Genomic DNA, 12,295 nt, shown 5'->3' with positions numbered 1-12,295 from the left:
GCCGGAGGAGCCACCAAAAGAGCAGCTCCTGGACCAGTGGCATGTGGCATCGCACAGTGGTAGGAGCCCCCCTCCCTGAGTCATGTGCTCCCTCACCCTGGCTGGGCAGCTTGTCTCAGCCCCAGCCCCAAACCCTCCTTGCTGTGGGGGCATTGATCTGCCCTCCCCATGCCCCTTCCCTCCTCCCTCCACCCACCACAACACACTAACCAGCTGGAGGCAGCTGTGTCCAGTGGTACTGAGGACTGCTGCCTGTACAGCCTATGCCTGAATCTCCAAATCGGTGCAGAATCTCCAGATCCGAAATGGCCAAATCAAATCGAATATATACACCCCAAAATTGAACCTGGCCTTTATTGCTGCTAACCAGTGCCTGGCAGAAGGGTTACGAAAATAAGGGCAATAATAATAACAGCAACTGAGAGACAAGAGATGCAGTAGACACTATCTTTTACTCTGTGAACATTCATGTGTATGTTGAGCAAAATGGGTATGATGCAATTTCCTGCATATTGGTGCAACTGAAACTCAAAATTTTTGTGTTAGACGGGGAAAAATTTTGTCCAATTTGATTTCAAATTGCTATGGTTGCTAATTATCCACCAAGTGTTTCAGAAAACAGCTACATCTTTAGAGAAAGTGTTCTCAACACAACCCTTTTAATACCACCTTTGCGCCATCAAGCAACACAAAGGTTTAAATAATTTCTATTGGTATTTTCCTTCATGGGGCTTTCAAAGAAGACGATAAGGAGCAGTGTTTTCTTTCTCTTTTGAGAAGCTGAAGTTCAAACCATTTCATGGCCCAGCAAATACATCAGAGTAAGTACTACCTGAACAATAACAACAAAACCCCACAACAACAACAATAGAGAGCGCAACTCATTTGCAGGGAGGTGGAAAAAAATCCACTGCATGCAAGAACAGGAAGGAGCAGCCTCTTTAATTAGGCTTTAAATCACAGTTAATTATGAGTGGATGTCTCATAGGGATTAGCAATGTCAAGCTGTTCTCCTATAAAGTCAAAACAAGTAGAGCAAGTCCTGGAACTATCCCTTTAAAAAAAATGTTTACTGTGGAATACACTTTGGTTACCATTTGTGTGTGGCCTTTGTTTTCACATGGATAGGAAATCACCAGAAACTAGTGTCTACAGGAAGAAATAGGCTGCTGTATCCAGGCTTTATTTGCTTGTATTATAGCAAAGTGCTAGTCTCTTGATTTAACCATCTTGATCTGATGATGATGTGACCTTGTGATCACTGATTTGGTTTCTTGACTTGATCACCTAGATGTTTCAGTGGAACATCCAAATACAGCATAAAATATCCTTTGAATTCATACAGAAATCTACAACTGGGGCTATTTCACCCAGTAGAGAGATGATCACTATTGTCCTGGTTATATTTTTCCAGTTCTTTGGGATGGAAGAGTGTGCATTTTAATTAATGGAGTGGGACAGGAAGTCAGGATTTCTGGGTCCTTTAAAAGTCCTATTATTGACTTGTTTATAGCGCGGTTTTTAATGATATGTTTGTTACAAAACCAAGGAGGACAAAAGAAAAATGGGGTCCTGTCATGACAGGCCATCTGAAATGGAAGAAACAATTCCCACTATGAAGAGCTTGCATGCTAAATAAGCAAGACAGACAGAGCCAGAAAAGGAAAGCAGAGACAAAGCTGAAATGATACACCAAAGTCACTCTGCAGGTCAGTGGCAAAGGTAAGAAAACAACCCTAATTTACTGATTCTCCATCCAGTCCCCTTTTCACTGGGAGAACCTATAAAATTATCCTAATTATTCCTGCTTGCTTCACAGTGATATTTAGCCATAATTAATACCTGTAAAGTGCTTCTGAGTTCTTTAGGCAGACAAGGTTCTTTGGATAAATCCAGTATCTTTTTTTAGACCAATGAAAATAGTTGGAAAAATTCTTCTTTGCAAGCTTTTGGGTACAAACACCCTTTTTCAGGCAGAGGGAGCATCTGCAGTTGTTATATGTTCTCCTGGATGGAATAGAAATAACTGGCTTCCACTCCATCCAGGAGAGCACATAACAACTGCAGACACTCCCTCTGCCTGAGGAAGGGTGTTTGTACTTGAAAGCTTGCAAAAAAGAAATTTTCCAACGATTTTAGTTGGTCTAATAAAAGATACCAGATTTACCCAAAGAACCTTGTCTGCCTATGTCCTTAGACCAACATGGCTACAACCAACACCTTTGAGTTCTTTAGTTATATGGAAGGGTATGAAATGATCACTATGTATAAATGCATTTCATGCCTTGGACTAACTCTTTAAAAGCTACACTGCAAAGGATGGGAAATCCTAATAGTGCTACTTTTGTTTCTGAATTGGAAGAATAATGGGGAAAATACCCTTAGTTCACAAAAGCCTGTCCTTTGTGAGTCATGCATAGAATGAAGTATCTGTGGCTATGGTCAGCCAGTACAATATGGGTGTGTCTACATGTCACCCCATGCAATGTAGCAACATGCTATGTCGCCGTACGGCACACTGTGGTGATGTTGTGATCACAAGGGTCTACACATGATCGACAGCTATGTTGCTATAGTGGCATGCTCCCCCCGGTACAGTGTGCTGATACAGCAATGTAGCAGCAAAATTTAACTGCATCATGCGCATGGCACAGTAACTGCCCCTACTGCGCTGTGCTTTAATACTTCATGGCAATGTGTAGATGTGCCCTATGAGACCTATCTCAAAGTAAATGTTGTTCTACCACTTAACCTGTGCAGTTTAATGTTCTGGCACTAAGTGGCTCACCCAAGATCAAACAGAGAGTCTGTAACAGAGTAGGGAATTGAACTTGTGTCTCCTCCTGAGTCCCACGCATGCCGTAGATAAAAGCCTTAATCTATACCCATATTGCTACTTAGTCCTGCCGTGTAGCATGCCCTCTTGCCCAAACCTGCCAGCCACTGGCATTAAAAAGCCCCTTAGCCTGACATTCCAATGTACAACTAAAACGTTCCCCTGAACTTCAAGCCTCAAGCTTCCCTATACACCACCTCTGTTTAGAGCTCATCAGGCTGAAGACTGCAATCACAGGAAGCCTGCCAGCCCCAAACTCATGGTTTACTACACCTTTCTGTATTTGACTTGGATACCTCTCCAATTCTGGGATTCATTTCTTTTGTCAGTTTAGATCCCCTGTTGACTTTTACGTTTTCATTCTGAGATCCAATATCCTCTGTTTAACTTGGCTTAATCTGAGCACGTTATGAGCTGTTAAATTAATTCAATTATTAAGTGTCTTGAGGGAAATATATAGCAGAGCGTCCCTCTCCCCACCCCTCTCAGCAAAGTATATAGTCATTAACTGCTTAATTGATTTCAAGGGCTTTTGTTTCAAGTTTTTTGTTTTTTTTAAAATTTTAGTCTAGCCTGTCATAAAACTTGCAGAGGAGCAGGTGCTTTGAATCAGCCAGCACTTGGAGAAAGGTTGAGGACATGGAGTTTTTGGAGGCCAGGGGAGATTATTCAATTTAATCTTTTTTAGCATCTTCAGTTCAGGTCAACAACCTGCAGTCCTAGGGTGAAGGCTTATTATGGCAATTAGCTGTTCCTCTCTGGTTTTATCTAGCGGTACTCAATTCCCAGCCCGCAGGCCAGAACTGGCTCCCAGCACCTGGTCATCTGGCCTGAGGGGGCTCCCCACAGGTGCGAAAATTTGGCAGCAGGGGAGTGATGGCACCACTCCCCTGCTGTGAGGAGCCTTGTGGGCTGGGTTGTGTGGCCCTACACACTGGGTCAGGCTTGCCAGGGCAGTGCAGGACCAATCCTGGTGTGCAGGGCTGGGTGCAAGATGATGTGGGGGGGGTTCCAGGTCCTGGTCCCAGTACATGGAGGCAGATCTCATGGACTTTTCAGATAATGGTTGTTTGTAAACACAAGGGACTGGATTAGTACCTCAAGAAGCCCCATCCAGTTCTATAGTCCTGCTGTGGTAGTGCCAAGTCAGGACCCCACAAACATTATGCCAACACAAAACAAAAAAAAACTTTTTTGGGGTAGCGACCATCTTGAAAACTATGGATTGAGGCACCATAACTAGCAAGATAGATTTCTACATAAGTTGACATTTTACATTATATCCTCCTCAGCTGCAAAGAAGAATGTGGTCTGTCAGGAGCCGATAACATCAAGGAAAGTGGCTTCTAACAAGCCTGGCTGTGGACTCAAATTATGAGAGTCTATAGATACAACACTGAGAAAATAAATAACCCAGCAGCCTTATTTTGGTTGGGTTTTCAGGCAGAATGCTTGCAAGGCAACACAGAGTTTTCTCATAAACATAGTATCCCATAAATCCTTCACTTAAAAGGGGTTCTCATACCCATATTTCAAAACCATCAGTAATGCTGTGCATGATGTAGCCTGTTTTCCTTAAAGCAGGCTCCCTACGCACCCTATGAATTGTATATGTAAGATCTGATCCTGTTTGCACGTAGAATGCTCTTGCAGCCTGATACATGAGAGAGCCTGTGAATGATCCCTGTTAACAGTGATGGGAGTTATATGCTTCATTCTTGAAAGTCTTCTGTGATGTGATTGCCAGAGGGAGACTTTTTTATGCACAGTAGGGAATTCTTGAACTGTAACATCTTGGCATGTTGCTATTCAGACCATTCTGAGAAAGTGCATCCATGTGTTGTTACATCACAAACTTTCTAGAATAATAAGAAAAATATTGCAACAAACTTACAAGTGCAGGGAAAATTCCTGAAGCTTTGAAGTTCTATAAGTGACCAGAAACGCTGTGTGCAGTGATGGTGGGATTGTTTTTTCTTTTTTTTTAAAAAGTTTTTGGCAAAGAAAAAGAAATCATATGGTTTAAATTATTGTGTATGCTTGTAAAAATGTTTATTCTCTTATAGTTAGCAAAAGATAACATACAAGCAAATCTTAGCCTAGATGTACATACATGGGCAGATCTAGGAGTTTGAAAAGACGGGTGCAGATGGTATGGTACATCACAGCGTATAACGCAATACATATTTTTCTCCAGCTAAAAGAAACTAGTAGCTTTATTGATATGATAGAGGCCTAGGTCTACATTATTCAGTTTATGATCAAAGCAAAAGCATTAGAATGTGCATTAATTTGCTATATCATACATTTTGTATTAAAAAACAGAACAAACTAGGCAAAGATAATAATAAAAATGTTTCTTTAGTTCCATAGTCATTATAATTCAATGTACAGCTCTTTCAGGTTCATAAAATTATTTCATGCCTTCTTGAGCATCTTGACAGTGCATCCAATATGTCACTAAAAGTTATTCCCATACCTGAGTTAATGCTAATTTGAGTTAATGTTTTTAGCTAGAGTTAAGAACAGTCTGCAGGGCTATGAAGCAGGAACTATACCACACAAGGAATATAAAAGACAGAAAAATTGCAGAACAAAGAATAGCTTGATTAGTGAAACGTTAATACCATTAAAAAGGAGAGAGGGTCAGTAACACTTGTGGAATGAAGTATTTAGAAGGAATCAGGTAAATTATAATGAGCTATGAAGTCAGGTGACTCCCTCATTGCTTCCTGAATAGAAATCCTGCTGCCACTGCCAAGCAGTTTGTTTTAAACTTCTGGTGGAGCAGGAATCAAAGGGGGATGCAGCTGCACTACTTCACCCCACCCTCCAAATCCTCCCCATGTACATATTGTTAAAAGTGAAGCTAGCTATGATTTGAGTTTGTTGAACTATGCAGAGTATCTTTGAGGCAAATTTCTCCGTGAACAAATATGTATAGAATGGTGATTGTTTCTGGATGACTGGGATTATTATTACTACTACTATTACTTATTTGTATTATAGTAGCAGTGAGAGCCTTAACCAAAATCCAAGTCATAGGTGCTGCTTTTGCTCATACAGGGTGCATCTATACATGCAATTAATATGAAACAATAAACTCTGGAGCAGCCCAAGCCAGAATAAACTGCTCCTTGGCACAGTGTCTGCATGTGCACCTGGGATAACAGCAATTTGAGCTACGGTGGATCAAGCCTGAGCTGGCAAGAATCATGGGGAGGGGGGCAGCCCTGGGCTCCAGGTGATGGCATCGGGCTGCAGAAGGGCTTGTTGAGGTGCAAGGGTGCCATAAGTGCAGAACCATGTGGTTAGGTGGCAGGCAGGAGTCTGGCCCCCTGCTGCCTGGGCTGACTGGGTGTAAACTGTACCCACGGTCAGCGGCTACACATACATTTCAGCGCAGTAAATTACTTTGCCGTAAGTTAGTACTGTCCTTGACAAAAGTCAGATTTAAATCAGTGGCAGAACTAGATATGGAAAACAATTTGCCAGATGCTTAATTCTAGTTTATACCACAAAGGGTGCATCTACATGAGATGCTAACTGTGCAGGAGCCTAATAACACTGTGCAGTAGTGTGCTGGGCAAAAACTGTGCTAATATGCTACTGCTCAGTAGTATTAGGCACTAAAAACCTGTGCACTGGTGTACTGTACAGTAGTGTGAGTTGCTTCTCATCCATTTAGTACTTGGTTAACCAAGTACTAATACGCCGTAACTATGGTATATTAATGAATGTGTAAATGCACCCAACAACAGCAATAATAATAGTCCAATCATCCAGAGCTTCTGTTGGCAAAATGAAGTAAGCATAGGATAGTCCCGAGGCCAGCAATCCTCATTCTAGGTCACATAATTGAAAATGAATTTGGTAGATCTCAGCCTTTTTCTAAACCTGTCCAAAACACAACCCTCTATCTGTGTATGACTGGCAGGCCTTGACCAAAGGGAGTTGAGAAATAAAATGACAGGGAATGTTACCTGTCAGGAATAAGTTGTTGGCAGAGCTCTGTGAGGGCAGTTTGCACATCACTTGCTGGCCTAAGCCCGTGCTTTATATCAGTGCTATCAGGCTTTAACCTTGCAGACAGTGAAAGACAGAAACAATTCAGAGTTCCTAGGCATTCTTCTCAATTGGGGCTGCCATTTGGCACATGCAAGTAATCAGGCTCAGAGCACCAATTGCTTGAGCAAACCAGATTGTCAGACTGCTGGGATTTGGTTATGCTCTTGGTATAATTGCTGTGAAATGACTGATTCCACTGATGCCCTGAGTAAAGAATACTCACAGGAAGAAATGGGCTCCCATTTATTAATGTTGCACATGTAAAAAAATCTTGTGCCTTTACAAAATAAAGGGTTTAGGGCTTTAGGGGGTTTATACATGACACGGGGGGGGGGGGGGGGGGGTTAATTCTCCCTAAATTGAAGCGGTGTTTTTTTTAAAACACCGCTTCAATTTAGGGCAAAGTAAACCCCCGTGTCACGTACACCAGTTTTGGAGCCCAATCCTTACCTGCCTCTCCAGTGGTGGGAGGGGAAAGCGAGCTGCTGGTGGCTAGAGCAGTTCCTGAGATGTGGGAGGGGTTTAGGGGGGCTGGTGTTTCCCTTGCAGCAGCAGCAGCCCCCACCAGGCAGCATTTGCCTGCAGGCACCTGGCTTGGGCAGTCCTGGGGAGCACTGCAGCCATGGAGGGAAGCACTGTGCCTCCAGGCAGCTCAGGCAGGCAGGCAGGCTGGGGGGTGGGGGCGGAATTAAAAAGATCAGGCTCACTTCTTTTTTTTTGTTTTTTCCTTCTGTGGAGTCTGCCTTCCCAGGCTGCTGATGGGCTATTTGCAGGGGCCGCCTGCACAGCCCCTGAGCTGCACGAGACCAGGTGCTTCCCTTCATGGCTGTAAGGTTTAGAAATTAAAACTTCTTGGAAGTGTTTTACTTTGCAGTGCCCCAAAGTCATTTGCTACATCCCAAAGTCATTTAAGGTGCATTATGCTGCATCTGGAATTAACGCACAATATGCTACTGAATGTGCAAACAGCAATGCCATTACAGTGGTGCAAGAGGCATTTAACCTGCTTTAAAGTGTTGTCTACAAACGCCCTTAGATGCCATCTGTACATGTGAAGTTTATGACAATAAAATAGACTGAGGATATACCCCTAAAATTTGAGGAAATAATATTTTCTTTTAATAATTCTAAATGCAGGTCTTCTGTTATCTTCTGTTAATCTGGGCTCTGGAATAGACAAGCATCAGGAAACCAGAAGGAAATTATGATGACTACAAGGACCAGATGGCTTTCACTACCTTGTTCAAAGCTCTTTTAAACTAGGGATTTTGAAAGCTGAAAGTGGGAGTTCTCTTATTTTGAATTCATTAACAAAAGCCCTCTGCTATGGATATTATGTGGCTGGTGTCTATACTATAAGGAAGCCACACTGTACCTGTTCAGCACGTTAGCTCCCAAAACAGCAATATCATAACCACATTAGTGAAGCCCCATGTGTGTAACAAAAAGCACTGCCCTGCAGTAAAGAGAAGGCTAAACTCTCGTTTTTAAAAAAAGAGCAAACAAAAGAAGTGAAAGATAGGATTCTCAAATCATCATTTGACTCCAGAAGCTGGGGCTTTAAGAAAATAATCCAGGTATTCTCATATTGGTCATAAAATGCAATAGTTTGCAAAATTGATATTCCTGCATACATGTATTTGAACACATATCTACCTGCACACAAACAGAAGCTTAGAAGAAACTCCAGAGAGTAGGATCTGTATAATCTCCATGAAGTAACAAACATGTAGCAATTTATTCTGGATTTTTTTCTTAAAGCCCCAGCTGCTGGAGTCAAATGATGATTTGAGAATCTCAGCTTTCACTTGTGGGGTTTTTTTTTTTAAGGAGGGTTTAGCCGACTTGTTGCTGAGAGGCAGAGCTTTTTCTCACACACTCAGTGCCCTTCTAATGTAGTTATGTTATTGCTGGTTTGGGGGCTAACACGTGTTGAATAGGTGCAGCGTGGCTTCCTTGTAGTATGGACACATCATGTAATATCCATAGCAGACAGCTTTTGTTATTGAATTGATTATAACAAAGTGGCAACATGCAATTTATAATTTCCTTTCTGACTTCAACTTAATTTTGATATAAACAGCTCAAAGGCAGTTCAGGAGATCACGTAGCTCCATTTCTAACCTTGTAAAATAAGCATAAAACAATCCTTCTTTACAGCTTCCTTAGAGAAATATTCTCCAAGCAGTTTGGTATGTAATTCCCACCAGCATTAACAGGAACTGCACCTGTCTATAATGATCAGACCATATGCCTGATCCTCTTTTCATTTAGTAAGCGGCAAAACTCCTATTTGCATCAAAGAAAACAAGACTGAACATTATTTTACCCACGATAATAGCCAGATATTCAAAGAGCATAACATCTAGCAGCTCCTACTTGGCCACTGGGATGATATAGTTGTGGATGGCCCTGCTTTGAGCAGGGGGTTGGACTAGATGACCTCTGGAGGTCCTTTTCAACTCTAATTTTCTATGATTCTATGACTCAGTATAGCTAAATTTTCAAAAGACTCCAGTCCCATTTAGTTCCTTAACTGGTAAACAATGAAAGATGTTGCCTGCTGAGTGCTTTAGAAAAATTTGGCTGCTTCTGTTAAGTCATTAATGGGAAATGAAGTCTTTGTATTATCTGGCCCTAAGTATTCAGTGGTTTTTCTCTTACTTCTGTGGATGATACATTTTTGAAGACAATGCAGCCTTTTTACACTGTAAGTTCATGCAATCTAAATTTACATCATAGGTACAGCTGATCTTTTTTTTTAAATCATAAAACAATTGAAACCCTAAGATTGCTTACATTTTGCAGGGCTCCAAATAGACTCAATTTCCATTGCTTTTTAAATGAAATTACTGTTGGAAAAAAATATATCAACTGATTTATAGCAAAGACAAAAAAATTAGATAGCCACTCTGTAAATCATGTCAATTATGCTTTTAAAAAACTGATGACTTTTTATTGTCCAGAAAGAATTTCAGAAGAAACTAAATACAATGATAATATTTACAAGCTTTTTTTGTGAAAAAAAATAAAGAAAAAGGATATGTTTCCCCTGAAAACTTTGTGTTTTAAAAAAACCCAACAATCTTTATATTTACATAAGTGCGTTCATTTATATGAATATTCAAGGAGATGCAAAATTGCAGTAGCATGCAGTGTAATGGATTGACATTAGCTCAGATTTTCTAAAATCAATATTTGACTAAAAAGTATGCAAGTGACAATTATCTGGCCACATTCCTCTTGGTCCAGCTTCAGCAACTGTGCTTAATTTTAAAGAGATGCCTAGTTCTATTAAAGTCAATAGATCTATTCGTGTGGTTAAGTATCTTAAAACTGGGTCCTTATTCTATTTTTTCTTACATAATTTGCACTTCCAGAGCAGCTCCTGTATGGAAAAAGAATCATAAATATTTAACAAAACAGAAGAGTAAAAAGGGATAATTTAGGCACTATACCTTATTTGGTAGTTTGGTATAGAATCATTCAAGACATTGGAAACTAGTATAAAAATCTCTGATGCAAGTACAGGAACTTTAACTACAACAAAGCCTATTTTATATGTTGACGAATCACAGAATTTAGAGAAGTCTGACCTTCAATTTGGGGTGATTTTACAAAGGAACAGAGGGTAGTGAGATACCCATTTGAAGACAAAATTCACAGGAATATGGTTGTAAATGGTGGTATAAATCAGTATACCTCCATTGACTTCCATGGACATATGGCAATTTACCCCTGCCCCAGTTTGGAAATTGGGCTGTTAATCTGGGTAAATTCTCACCTTGGCAACCCAACTCTCCCTACCTACAGAGGGCCCACCCCCCCTTCACTTCCGTAATTAAAAACAAATTGCAAATGGACCAGTCACAGTTGATATTCCTAAAAGGCTCTTTATTGTGTCTGCAGTGTTTTCCTCCTATGTCATACAGATGCATGTGCAGCACTGTACAGAAAATCCACTGCATACTCTTTCTCTAAGGATCCGGGGTGGGCAATAAAGGATCACAGAAAATGACAAATGCTTTCATGAGAAAAATATTTTTAATACTTTCTTCCAACATTACAAGCACATTCTCTGGAGGCAGGCAGTTTGATGGCATCAGGGAAGTCTCTGTTACAAATGAATTGCAACTGAAATGGAAACATGCAACATAAAATGGGATCTTTATTCTGTAGTCTAATAACAAGCATTAAAGGAATTATAAAATGGGTGATTTATTTCTACAGTTGCCTTTGCTAGGGACAGGTGTGAGTTTTCTCCCTGTGCGTTTGTAGCTCTTTCTTGGGAACTCAAAACTTGTTACTTCACAGACCCTTCTGTTTGTGGTATCGTAGTCTGTTGTCATGGAAACAATAAAGGTGTTGTGGCAATTCCTGACTCAGTACAACTGGGCTACAACAAGGATCAGATTGTGTAGTAGGCTGCATGCGAAACATATTAAAATGACGAACAGCACAACGCACAGCAAAATGCCACCCTTTAAATTGAAGGCAGAAGTTGTATGCTCGACTTTTTACAGAACCCAGTGAGATAAATTTGTCACTGAGATATAAGCAAGCACGGCCTCTCACTCAAAACAACATCTACGTGTAGCACAACCCAAGGGACCTGATTCCTGGTTTACAGTAAGGTATAGCTCGAGCACTGCAGAGGAAGTTAAACCAGTACAAAGGACAAAAATAAGCTGTATTTACATAGGACATTTTTATACAGCTCTAAATGTATCTGCTCTAGAGCATTTAGTAATACAAAACTACATCAGCAAAATCACACCCCTGACCCCAACATTTGTTCCTTTACATTTGTTCCTTATTCAAGGCTTCTTATCATTCCCCAAAGAAATGGGAAGGGGCCTTCACACAATTGAAAATCAATGTCCCTACCACAAGATAGTCAAAAATTAATGAAATCACAGTTTTATCAGCCTACCTTCCTGTGGCATGATTTCCAAGCTCATTTACCCCAGTGTGCATGAAATAATGCATCAGAAATTATGATCCAGTTATCAGCCTGCCATTTTATAATAGATGAAGAATTATCAAGCCAGAATGAAGTATGAAAGTATTCAAACAGACCCTAAAGCAAAGACACAAGTTCCTTTTTTTTTTAAAAAAAAAAAAAAGAGTAAGCAAGAAAAAAACAGATGAATGTCATGTCACACATAAACAAACAAAGAGCAGATGCAACGAGCATGGAGCCAACTCCTCACATCGGGTGCTGGAATATACATGTTCCCTTTCAAAACTCCAATATAAGTTATAACCCACACTTAGTTGCTTGCACATATTTGCTTTTCAGAGAAAACAAAACTGTTTGACAGCATTTTTAAAAAGCAAAAATGTGTCCTTGAGATTTTTTGTGTGTTTGAAATAAGAACCAAGAAGAAA

This window comes from Crocodylus siamensis, chromosome 3 (assembly GCF_052110815.1).
Source record: "Crocodylus siamensis isolate JL-2025a chromosome 3, ASM5211081v1, whole genome shotgun sequence".
In the NCBI taxonomy this organism is placed as follows: Eukaryota; Metazoa; Chordata; order Crocodylia; family Crocodylidae; genus Crocodylus; species Crocodylus siamensis.
This window is presented reverse-complemented; position numbering follows the sequence as displayed.